The sequence below is a fragment of the Rhinolophus sinicus genome, chromosome 1 (assembly GCF_057876585.1).
Source record: "Rhinolophus sinicus isolate RSI-liver-muscle chromosome 1, RSI-T2T, whole genome shotgun sequence".
In the NCBI taxonomy this organism is placed as follows: domain Eukaryota; kingdom Metazoa; phylum Chordata; class Mammalia; order Chiroptera; family Rhinolophidae; genus Rhinolophus; species Rhinolophus sinicus.
The window spans coordinates 163,806,722-163,820,188 of NC_142501.1; the positions used below are offsets into that span (position 1 = coordinate 163,806,722).

General features: G+C 35.4%; 1 protein-coding gene across 3 annotated transcripts in view; it reads right to left on the minus strand.

Annotated features, from left to right (window-relative positions):
• The window catches only part of PRKG2 (protein kinase cGMP-dependent 2), a 105,849-nt gene that overhangs the window by 26,549 nt on the left and 65,833 nt on the right, over positions 1-13,467 (minus strand). The gene's annotated exons all lie outside the window — the stretch shown is intronic.

A 13,467-nucleotide genomic window follows, 5' to 3' on the forward strand; every position in this document is an offset into this window, starting at 1 on the left:
CAAGCAAGACTAAAATAATTTTCAAATCAATGGTGGTATTCATTGGGAAGAGGAGAGAAGCGGGAAGCGATGGACTTAAAGCTCCATCACAAAAGAAACAAATAATAGCAGAATTGAAAGTTTGGACAAGGGACCATTTTCCCTTGGTCAAGGGACCATTGTTGAGAAGAAGGGGAGTTAAAATACTGGACAATCTTTAAACACCGTTACGCACAATGTCTGCACCCTCTGAATTCTGGCAGTCCAAAGAAAAAACCAGGATCATTCCATCTCAACCTTGGCTGGACTCTGTACACTTTCGGTCCCTCTCAGGGAGGTGGGTGGTGGATAGCACCTGCAGTAACTTCTGTATAATAATATTTATTCACTCAGCACCCACTATAGGCCAGGCTCTGCGCTAGCCTTATAAATACAGCGCTGACTAGGAGAGAAGCTCACAGTGTTGGGAATACTTCCCCTTACGTGATTAATATTATATCATGTGATATAATGGAAGATTATGGAAAGTATAAACTCAGAGGGCCAAAAAACAGATACTTCTGGAACATGAGGAGGAAGATGGTTGGGGAACACGTCATTAGGAGGAGACATTTGAGCTTGGCCCTGACTGACGATTAGGAAGTCTCCCCGGGTAATGACCTTGTTACCCTCCTCTGGCTTTTCAGCACAGGCCCCTCCACTCTCTGAGACTCTATTCAGTGAACTCTGTGCACAGAATAGAGACAGGAAAAAAGTCAGGAGCAACAGAAGACCCGCTCATTGAATGAAGGCAGTGTATAGGAATGACACCCTGCCCTGCAAAACAAACAGTTGGTTTCCTTCCACAGTGGTTATTTAGCACATACTTTCATCTCCAATACATACAGATACTATTTTAATAAAACTGCCCCCACCTCCCTCAAGTAAACAGACACACAAATTATACCTGGGCTCCAACATGCTCATTTTAACAGCTTCATTACACACACTATCTCAATAGTATAGCAATAATCTTGGCTAAAAACCTGAATAAATAAGGTTAACGTATCAAAATAGGTCCTCACCTAAAAAAAGTATGAATCAGTGAACTATAAAATCCAGCCCTCATTTATTTATTCAAATATTGACATATAAAAATCTTTGCTTTACCGTAAATAAATCTCTTAGAAATTTACCATTTTGCTAATGCTCTTTAGTATTAGTATCAACAGCAAAAATTTCCTTATTAGAAAAAGGGAATTTAAACAACCTAATTTGAACTATTTTCTTTTATCTACACAGAATGACTCACAAAGATTATATCTAAGAGATGGCTGGGGATATTATGAAATTAAAATTTGTAACCAGCTGAGAGTAGCCTATCTACTTATTCCTCAGAGAAAGAACCAATATGAAAATCTAATTTTATAAAGACTAAAATTTAAGAGACAAGAAAGCAATGCTTATAATTGCATTTTTAATGCATGCATATATGGAAATATAATTTTTTTGTTTTATAACAGCTTTTCAACTCATTTTTATTGCACGTATTTTTTTCTTTTTAGGTTGACTGGAAGTTCATTAGATGTTTAGGAGAGTTTTTCTAGTGCTGAAGTGATCAATTTTAATTTGAATAGCTGGTTTTGCTTTTGTAATATTTGTATGTTGGCCTAAAGACATTGCAATAATTACATTAAGATATTAAGATTTATGAAAAGTTACCACGTTTTCTATCTCCTTCGATCTTAGAGTCAACTTATCTAACCTATTTAGTCAGAGGAAATTGACACTCGGACCTACCCAGTCATGAGCCTTAAATATAGGAGGTCTCAGATCATCTGGTATGAAGTTCTGTGCATTTTCTGTAAAAATTCACACTCTTTGTCTTGTACCACTATGGCTACCACCAGAAATCCTCAATCTTTTTGTTTAACCCAATTCCTTCTAGGCAACAGAAATGGAAGCTCCTTTCTTTCCTCATTTAATGAATATTTATTAAAAACCACTATATACCAAGTACCAGGATACAGAGAAAGCCCCAGTCCTCTTAGAACTTATATTCAAGAGAACTAGAACAAGCATAAAAATATAATATACATAATAATGTCAGATAGTGACATATGCTACAAAGAAACATATCTGAATTATACTTTAAACTGGGTGATCAAGAAAAATCTCTCTGAGGATGTAGCATTTGAACAGATTTAAGCAGAAGTCTGAGTAGACTAAGAAAGAGAGCTCAGTAAAAATCTGAGCAAGAGTGATTCTGCCAGAGGAAGAGCTATTGCACGGTCCCTAGACTTTGGGCACATGCATAGTAAGTTCAAGGACAGACAGGAAGCCAAGTGTGGCTGGGCCATACATAGTGGTCTGGTAAGCCACAGAAAGGACTTTAGATTTTTATTTTTCTAAGAGGCCATTGGAGGATTAAGAGAAGGGGTATGAATGGCCTAATGGTTTAAAGGGATCATTCTATAAGACAAAAAAATAGACACAACCCTTTTAAAAATTCTACTAGCAAAACTGAGCTTTTAAGAAGATTCTGGAGCAGCTACACACAGGTTTTTTTCTCGTCTCTCTTAAATCCCCATTATTAAGGATAGCTGATATTATGTTGGAAGCTTTAAAACATTGTCTCCAAAGATTTTAACAAACTAGAAGGTTTTAAGATGCTTCTAAATCTGCAGTGATGATTACATCATGCAGAAATAGAAAAATTAGCATTGTGGTTTACTGGATCTGGTGTCCAGTAAGTATTAGCTTTTTCCCAGAAGTTTCTCTCTGGGTCAGTAAATTTGTCAGATATTGGTTCTCTTGGTCACATAAAAAAATGGAATCAAAATGACCAGTCTAATTAAGCCAGATGGTTCATGGAGACATAACATTCCAAAAAAATATTTATGTGGCATTTTTAGGGCACTTACTTAGCCCAAGTCTAGACAAGGGTAAAATGGAATCTGTTGGTCTGGTCCGCCAATAGGCAACAGTGGATGGCTCCCCTCTGGATGGAAGCGAGAATGAGAGACACTAAGGTATGGGATGGGTGAATCTTTTACAGCAACAACCCATTCTTTATGGGGACATGATGACTCCTTTGAAATACTTGGAGGATTTAGTAGGAAGTGGGCAAGACAAAGAGGAACTCTGCATACACAAGAACAAACTGAAAAAAACTCACTGAAGGCTCATCTTACATACCACCGCCTCTTTAAGCAAAATTTACAGAACAAATTCCCTTCTCCTATGAGGTTCTTTAACACTGTTTATATTCCACAATTACATCCCTTGTGGCAGTATTGTCTAGCTGTGTGTCTAGCTCCTTGAGAAGAGGCATTATATCTTATTCATTTTGCACCCCCTACAACATTCATAACACAGCAAATGTTCAGCACATTTGGTGAAAAAAAACAAACCTGAATGCAACTTGTGAGCTAGGGACTATTTTCCTAATGTCAAAGATGAAAAAAATTAAATCTAGGAAGGTCACGAATATTTGAGGTGAGGCTGAACCAGTTTCAAAGGGAATATTCCCGTTATAAATAAGTTGATGAAGAAGTAGAAGATATTTAAGGGAAAAGAAGCAGCCTGTGTTAACACATTGGTGGGAAAAACTTAATTGTCACTTAATAAGAACAGCTAATAATGGTCTGGCAAAAAGAATATAGATGGAGCCAATGATTACTTTTATTTTCAAGTTAAGAAATCCTTGATCTATATAAAATATTGTGACATACACGCAAGTTATAAAGCATGAGAATAAAAATACTCCACTAGCCTCTGCCAGCTTAATATTTAGAACAGAACCGACGCAGAAATCCATGTGTTCCTCCCGTGGTATCCTCCTGCCCATTGCCAAGAAGTCACCACCACCTGCAGTTTGGTGTTTATCATTGGCTTGCATTCATTTCTGATTCCCCACGTATCTGATATCCTTAAGTAATGCATAGTTCACAGTTGTAAAATGTTTAGACAAATCATATATCTATTCCTGGGCAAATTGCCTCTTTTCCCTTAAAATCATATCTGTGAATTTAATCCATATTGTAGTACATTTATTTTAACTCTGTATCATATACTAGTGAATTGACACACCATGATCGTTTTTGTCCACTATGGTGTTGATGGACATTTGTATTATATTAGGTTGGTGCAAAATTAATTGCAGTTTAAAATGTTAATAATTGCAAAAACTGCAATTACTTTTGCACCAAGCTAATATCTAATTGTGTGTTATTATAAAAATGCTTCTATTGATACTATTTTCCATGTAGCCTAGTAGATACATGTAAGAGGGTAGAATTGCCGAGTCAAAGATGTGGTACCTTCGACTTTACTAAATATTGTGAAATTATTTTCCTTAGGGACTGTGCTATATTACCACCCCTTCACCAGCAACAGTGTATAAGAGTTCCCGTTGCTCTACATCCTCACCATCACTTAGTGGTATTAACCTTTATTTTTTGCCATCTGTAATTATTAAATCACTGTGGTTTTAATCTACATCCCCCCTCATTAGTAATTAGGTTGAGCTATGGCATTACAATTAGTTCTGATATCTGAGAGAGTGCCCTCCCATCCTACCCTTCTGGTTTGTATTCAGAAATGTCTTGGTTATTCTAGGCCCTTGGTTATGAATCTACATAAACTTGAGATTCAGCTTGTGAAGCTTCATAAAAAGCTCTGCTGGAATTCCACCTGAAATGTATCAACCCTGTAGATCAATTTGGAGATGACTGATACCTTTGGGATGTTGAGTCTTCCCATTTTTAAACCTAGGCGATACATCCTTCTGAGTTAGTTAGGGTAATGCTAGCTACTGCCACAAACATATCCATGAAAATATAAAAGCTTAAACTCTACATGAATTTTCTTCTTCCTCACATAGTGGGCTTGACTGAGCAGCGGGGAACTCTCCTCCAAACATGTAGTCCCCTTCCATCTTATGGCCCTGCCAACTTCAAATCCGCTGTTTCTTGGCCACAAGCTGGAAAGCCTGCATAGAGATCAGCTGCTTAGTTCACTCTCAGCCCAGGTCTGACGGTGGTGCACAGACAGTGGGCTCACATTTCACTGGCTAGAACTGAGCCACACACGATCATAGCACAAAAAAGCCTGGGGTATGCTGTCTAGCTCTGTGCCCGGAAGAAGAGAAATGAGCCTATTAATTTAGGTGTCCTCATGTTTTGCTATACATTTGTGTAAGTTCCTCAAAGCTCTTACATATTTTTGTTAGATGTATTTCTAGATTCATTATATACTTACTTTATTACACAAACATATATAATATTTTTATGCTTTTTGTAAATGGCATGTATAGTACTATTTATCAACTATGTTTCTGGTATTTAAAAATACACTGAGGTCTTGTATTATTAATATTACATTCAGCAACCACACTAGACTCTCTACGTCATTTTAGTAATTTGTTGTTGCATTCTGGATTTCTATAGAGTTAATTATATCACATGGGGAAATAGGCTTTGTTATTTACTTTCTAATCTTTCTTACTGCATTGGGTAGGACCTCCAGTAAAATACTGAATAGAAGCACCTACCCCACTAACTTTTAAGAGCATACTTCTAATGTTTCATCATTATGTACAATGTTTGCTCTAAATTTTTGTCAGGTATCCTTCACTGGGTTAATAAAATGTATTTATATTCCTAGACTACTAAGAGATTTTATCATAATTGAATGTAGAAATGTATGAAAAATTCCCCTGCATTTACTGAGGTGATTATATAATTGTTTTTTTTTTTAATCTATTAATGCTGTGACTTGTTTTAATAAAATTTTAAATGTTAAATGATGCTTGCATTCCTGAGATATAGCCAACCTTGTTATGATTTATTGTCATAATTTGTATTCCTTGTAGTGTTCCATTTCCTAATATTTTGCTTATGGTTGTTTGGATTAAATTCATGAATGAGACTGGACATTAATTTGCCTTTCTTAGGAGTTTTCTTTGGAGAATCAAGTTTACACTAGCCTCATAGAATAAGATAGTATAGAGTTGAGTTGCCCAAATACTTTTCACACCACGTAAATCTCTGTTTTAACTGTAATTATGTTCACTTATGATAGTATATATCTGTACCTATTCTCTTTTACTTTTATAAGTATTTCCACAGATTTGTTAATTTTATTAATCTTTTCAAAATATCCACCTTCGTTCTATATTCTTTTTATTTTAGATTTCATTAATTAATGTTCTTAATGTTATTATTTTTTCTTTGGTTTTATTTTATTTCTCCATTTTCCAACTTCTTAAATTGGATGCTTAGCTCATTAATACTTATCTTTTCTTATTGCCTAGTTGAAACATTTAAGGCTATAACCACTACTCTAGCTATTACTTTAGCTGCAACCCACTTGTGGTGACATATATGAGGATGCAGTATATTATTTATTGTATAATGCTGTTTTTTAAAATTCATTAAAGTTTCTTCTTCACTGATCCTTGAATTCCTTTGAAATATTCTTAAAATTTCAATGATGAGTTACAATTTTTATTAGTGGTTGCTTCCTGTTTTTAAATTTTTGTTATTGACTTCTACTTTAAATACATCGATATCAGAGTCCAAAAAGTTAATGTCCCTATTTTGGGAGTGAGGAAGAAGCTGCCTCATTGATGTTTTATTCATTCTTATATACTAAGCCATGTGCTAAGTGAAGCAGAAAACAGCTTAGCAGTTTCTGCCATCATGATGCTATCAGCATAGAGGGGCAGATATATCTAAAGAAGCACTCAACAATGTCAACATTTAATATGTTTTACACTGTATTTTCTTATATAATACTCAGTATAACGATGTTGTTCTGCTACTACATGGAGTATATTACTCACAGGAGTAATACCACAATCATATGGAATGCTTATTGATGAGGGACAGCTGAGATTTATTGGATTACAACCAAGTTTTCTGCTGAGCAACCACAAGAAGGCTAGCTAGTATATAAATTCTGCTTGGGTTGAGAACAAGGTGGGTTTTTCTTTAAACTCTTCAAGTACTGTCCTACATCTTAATATTGTCCTGGATTCATTCATGATAACCAGAAGAAGGGCTTTTAATGATTATTGTGTTCATCAGCCGTCCTTGGCCTTGAAAGTGGAGATTTAGGAAATTATTGGATGGGCAATTGAGAGAAAATGATGTGAATCTTCATGGTCCATTAGTAGTAATACCTGCCTAACCCTTAATTACTACTCAGTGTGTTTCCTGATGCAGACCGCTTGGACCAGTTGGGATTCATTTAGGAACTAATCGGGGTGGCAATATCAATGATGAATTGGGGAAGAAAAGTGGAATGATGTCTTCATTCCTTACCACAAATTCATTTTCTGTAATTATAAGAGAAGGGCACACTTCTATAGCCTCTAGAGAGACACATTCAAAATCCACACCTTTCTCTTACAGCTTTATTCCAGGACTGGTTATGCTTTGCTCAGAAAAACCACCTTTACTTTCCTGCCATCCTTAGATATCTGGCCCCTCACCGATAGTGCCAAAAAAAAAAAATGCAGGAAGATAAAAATATCACTTAATGAAATTTGTAGAATGAGGTCAAGGTCACTCTAACAAGGAGTCTGTCATCCTCAAAGACATTGGTGTCCAAGGCTACACTGCCGAGCGTCCATCACCCAGATGTGCATTCCTGCTGTGCTGTCACCAGGTACCCGCACCACCGCCACCTCTATTGCAATCCCCTCAGAAACCCTCCGTGAAAGCAGTTTTGCTGGGCTGCCCACCAATAGCTCAATTCCTATTTATGATTTTTGCTAAAACTTGCTTAATGGCTCAATATATTATCAAATTTTGTTATTGTGTATTTTCTAATTACTGGGAACCATATTCTGTAAGTCATTAGATCAAGTTAATTAATTGTGTTGTACACATCTTCTAAAGCTTTAGTGATTTTGGTCTAGGTGTTATATCAATTTCTGAGAGAGGTGTATTAAATTTTCTTACAGTTGTTCATTTCTCCCTATTCTGTCAAATTCTGCTTCTTATTTTTGAAGCATTTGTTGGTAAATAAAAAATCAAGATTTGTGTATCATCTTGGTGAAACGAAACTTTCATCATTATATGGTAACCCTCGTTATCTCTAGTAATACTTCTTCCCTGATACCAACATTAACACCTGCATTTAAATTTGTTGAATATTTCCCAGGCATATCTTTTTCCATCCTTTTAATTTTAACCCTTCTGCATCCTCATGTTTTTAGGTCTGTCTCTTGTAAACATATAACTGATTTTTATGGTTTAAGTTTATTTGACAATCTTTGGTTTTTATCTGAAGTGTTAAGTCTGTTTGCATGTCTCTCTACTCCCAATTTGTGCTTTCTCTTTGTTTTCTAGGTTTCCTGTTTCATCTTCTTTTAAAATGAATGACGTGTTCTCCCACTTTAATTTCAATTAAACCTACTCTCAGTTTACATGCTGCAGTTGTTCAGGTATTTAGCATTGTATCATTTTCAGTAGTACATAATAGAATAATTATTATGCTATACCATAATTTTAATAGATTAATAACATGTTTACCATTTTTCTACAGTCACTTCTCCCAGTAGTATCTCAGATCCTTCCTCAGCGATCATTTTATCTCTCCCTTAACCACATCCTTTGTCTGCCCTTTATCTTTGTTTGAAAATGCCTTTATTTCACCCTCCTAAAAGAGTTTCCCTGAATTTATCATTAAAGTTTGTCAGTTATTTTTTTCTCAGAACTTTGAACATATTATTCCATTGTGTTCTGGCTTTTATTGTTGAGACATCAACTGAGAGACTAATTTTTACTCCTGCTTATGTAAACTGCCTTGTCTTTAATAGCTTTTAAGACTTTCCCTTTGTTTTTGTTCTGTACTTTTGCTATCACAATGGCCAACATCCAAGTTAGCCCCATGATCCACTTCTCCTGGTAGGCACAGGTGTCCCTCTCACAATAATTCCCAAGAAAAATCAGGGCTGACTCTGTGTGACCAACAGAATACAGTAGAAGTCTTCGTTTGTGACTGAGAATAGGTCTTAAAAGGCATTGTAACTTTTACTCAGCCTCTTAGATGACTCATGCTGAGGGAAGCCAGCCTCCATGCCATGAGGACATTTAACCCATAAAGAAGCACATGTGGAAAAGAATTAAGGCCCCCAATTAACAGGCAGCATCAACTTGCCAGCCATATGAGCAAGTCACCTTGGATTTGGATGCCCTAGTTAAGCCACCAGGTGACTGCAGCGCCAGCCAACATCTGACTGAAAATTCACGAGAGACCTCGAGTCAGAATCACTCAGCTGAACCACTCTCCGAATTCCTGGCCCACAGAAACTGTGAGATTGTAAATGATTGTTGTTTTAAGCCGTTGAGCTTTGGAGAGATTTGCTATGCAAAGAGAGGAGCTATAATAAATACAATTTGTCCCAATTGGGATTTGTTGGGGTTCTTTTACCGGATGATTGGTGTTTTTTTTTAATTCTCAGCCATTATATCTTTAAACACTGCTTTCCCTCATTTTCTATATTATTTTTAGCTTGGACTCCAATTAAACATTTTAAAAACTTCTCACTCTGTTCTTCAAGTCTCCTTATTACTCTTATTTTACACCTTTTTGTGTCTTGAAATTTATCTTTAAGTTCACTGATTTTTCTCTTTATTTGTGAATCATCTGCTATTTAACCTATTACATTTCTCAAATTGATGTATATAATATATAAGCAGTAAAATGTGCACATATTTTTGGTGTACAGTTCATTGAATTTTAATGAAGATTATACTCATGTAACTACAACCACCTGACGGTCAAGATACAGACACTCCTATTATCTCGGAAAGTTCCCTCATGCCCCTTTTCAGTCAAATGCCCCTCCCAGAGGCAACCATTGTGTTTCTTTCTACCATCTATTCTAGAATGTCAATAGATATTATCATACAGAAGACACTCTTTTGTGTCTGGCATCTTTTGCTCAACATAGTTTTTTAAAATTCATTCATGCTGTTGTTTGCTGTAATGCATTCCTTTACACTGTTGAGCAGCATTCCATTGCTGAATGTACTACTATAAGTTTATATATTCAATTGGTGATGGGTACTTGCTGTTTCTGATTTGGAGGCTTTTAGGAATAAAGCTGTTATGAACATTCTTGCCCAAGATTTTTTAAAACATAAGTTCAATTTTCCTGGATAAATACAAGGAATGGAATTTCTACCAGGAAGCGGAGTTTCTTGTCATAGAGCAGGCATAGGTTTGAATCCGAGAAAATGACAAAACTATTCTTCCAACAGTTTACAATTTTCTTTTCCCACTAGAAAGTACTGTCAATATTTTAAACTCTGATCATTCTAGTGGGTATGAAATGATAACTCTTTGTGGTTTTAACTTGCATTTTCTTGATGACTACTGATATGGCTTATTGATCATTCCTGTCTTCTCTGGTGAATTGATTTTTCGAGACCTTTGACCATTTTTTTCCACTTGGGTTGTCCTTTTATTATTGAGCTGTAGGAGTTCTTTATACATTTCTGGATACAATCAAGTCCTTTGTCATAAATAGATATTGCAAATATTTTCTCCCAGTCTATGGCATAACTATTCATTTTCTGAACAATACAATATTTTGATTATCAGAAATTTTTTGTTTTATGAACTGCATGTTTGTGTCCCCCACCCAAATTCTTATATTAAAACCCTAATGCCCAGTGTGATGGTATTTGGAGGTTCAGCCTTTAGAAGGTAATTAGGTCATGAGGGTAAAGCCCTCATGATGGGATTAGTGCCCTTTGCAGAAGAGACTGGAGAGAGCTCTCTATCTCTATCTCTCTATCTTCTTCCCTCCCTCTCTCTCTCCATCTTTCCCTGTATGTAGAAGTGAGAAGGCAGCTGTCTATGGGCTAGGAAGCTGGCCCTAACCATACACCACTTCTATCAGAGCCTTGATCTTAGACTTTCCAGCCTCCAAAACTATGAGAAATAAATGTTTGTCGTTTAAGCCACCCAGCCTATGGTATTGTTGTTATAGCAGCCCAAACTTTTTAAGATTGCTACTATTTGTGTCCTAAGAAATCTCTGCTTACCCCATGTTGTGACGATATTACCCTACGTTTACTTCTGGATGCTTTATAGGTTTAGGATTCATCTGGAATTAATTTTTGTATATACTGGGAGGTGAGTCAGGTTCATTTTTTTCCCCCACATATCCATATCCAGTTGTTTCATCAACACCTATTGGGAAGACTACTAGTCTTTCCTCTTTTGCTAGAAATCAGTTGACTACATATATCTATTTCTGGACTTTATTCTGTTATATTAAGCTACTTTTCTGTCCTTACACTATTATCACACTGCCTTGATTAGTATAACTTTATAATAAATCTGATGTAAGATATTATAAATTTATCAACTTCGTTTTTCAAAGTGGTTATTAACTCTTTTGAACACTGCATGTAAGTGTAAATTTTAGAATAAACATCTCAGTTTCTAAAAAATGGTTGCTCCAATTTTTATGGCAATGGCCTTCAATCTTTAGATTTGGGGACAATGGACATCTTATCAAATATTGAGTTATCCAATCTATGAACATAGGGTATCTTACCATATAGTTATTTTTTTTCTCAGCAATATTTTTTTGGTTTTCAATGTAGAAGTCTTCCACATTTTTACACATTAATTTTGTTCAAAATTATTTTCTGATTTTTGATATTATAAATGGTATTTTTATTTACTTTATAAAAATTTATTGCTAGTATATAGAAATAGAATTTTTATTTATATATTGACTTTGTAGCTGTAATCATGTTTAACTTATTCTTTCTAGTACTTTTTTGATAGATTCTTTAGGCTTTTCTACATAAACAATCATGTCATCGACAAATAAAGATAAGTAACTTCTTTCTTGTTAATCTTTGGCTTTTCATTTCTTTTTCTTGGTTTATCTCATTTGCTAAGATCTCTGCTACAATGTTGATAATAGTGGTGACAGAAAATATTCTTGCCTTGTCCACAATTAATGGAAAATGTTCAATATTTCACTGTTAAATATGATGTTAACTAAAGGTTTATCCCCTGTGCCTTATACAATAAGGAGTGTCCTGAAATGAACAGCTGCAAACAGCTGTATCAATGTGGATTTGACCCACATTGGGTTCCTTCCCTTTTTTCAAAGTTTCAAAGTCTATTTTTTATTGTTCTCCAATGTCTTCACACATTTTATACATATATTATAATTAATGTCAATAAGATCATTCCACTGCAAGCTACTCCACCATTCATGAAAATTTCTATTGAATATTACATTTCAATTATGTTCTTAATTTCTTAATAGAAGTTTTATTTGTTAGTTTTTTCTAAATCTGTTAGATCGTTTTCGAGAGACTCTGTTCCTTACTCATTTGTTATTTCCTCTCTTATTTTTATAAGGTGCGTTAGATGCATTTATTTTACAGTTTTTATCTGATTACTCCAATATATGAAACACTTATGTGTCTGCCATATAATATTCATGGCACCTTTTTATCTTATATATTTTTAAATTTTATTTTTTAAACATGAGCTCATGTTCCCTGGAACTTTATCTCTGAGAGTCCTAAGTTGAGAGTACATTCTTCCAGAGAGAATATACATTTATTCTTGGAAACTTGAATATACTACCAACATGGCTCCATTTCCATTCAAATTCTTGCTTGGGTTTTTCCATCCTTGAAGACTGGGCACCCAATCTTCACAAAGACCAGCTTGTGGCCAAGAACTCTTAGAGGTGACCTCTGTTTCTCTACCAAGAGCCCAATAATGAGAAAAGCATGTTTTCTTGCATTTACTCTGTGTTTGTAAATATTTTTTCTTGTTTTCTATTTCTCTGAGAGTGTGATCTGTGTGTTTCCTGGCTCTGTACAATGTTCTCTGTTTGAACTGCCCACACTGCCCAGGTCCAAACCTTGGTCTCCTGTTTCCAGAGGGTGCAGCTAATAAAATCAAACCTCTAGGCCACCTAGAATTGCTGGGTGCCCACAAGACAGCAGCTCCAATGTTTGAGTTCCATCCTACGCTACTGCTCAAGCTTGGTTCCCAGCCTCAGGAGAATCCCAATGCTGTCTTAGAAATTCAGCCCTGCATGTAATACTGTTTTTCATGTTTCATCCAGTATTTTTAGACATTTTATAGTGAGAGGATCAGGACATCTAATTTGATATACAGCTAGAAATGCAAATAGCCAACATTTACTCTTTAATTTTAATAACCTTCATTTAGCTGGTTGGCAAATGAGTTAGCAGGGTGACTATGACTATAACCATGACTAACAGGAGAGATATTTACTGATCTCCATGACTATAAATATTGAATATGCTATCTAATATTTTAAAAACAAACAGCTATAAAAAAAGAAATGAACCTAATGGATATCTGGACCCCTCATGATATTTTTTTTACTTCTAGAATATTCCAAAGGATTTCCCTAAAGAGCTGTGAGAGGCAGAGCCAATGAAGGAATTGTGAAGAAGAGGAGTGATTGAGGGCTTGTGT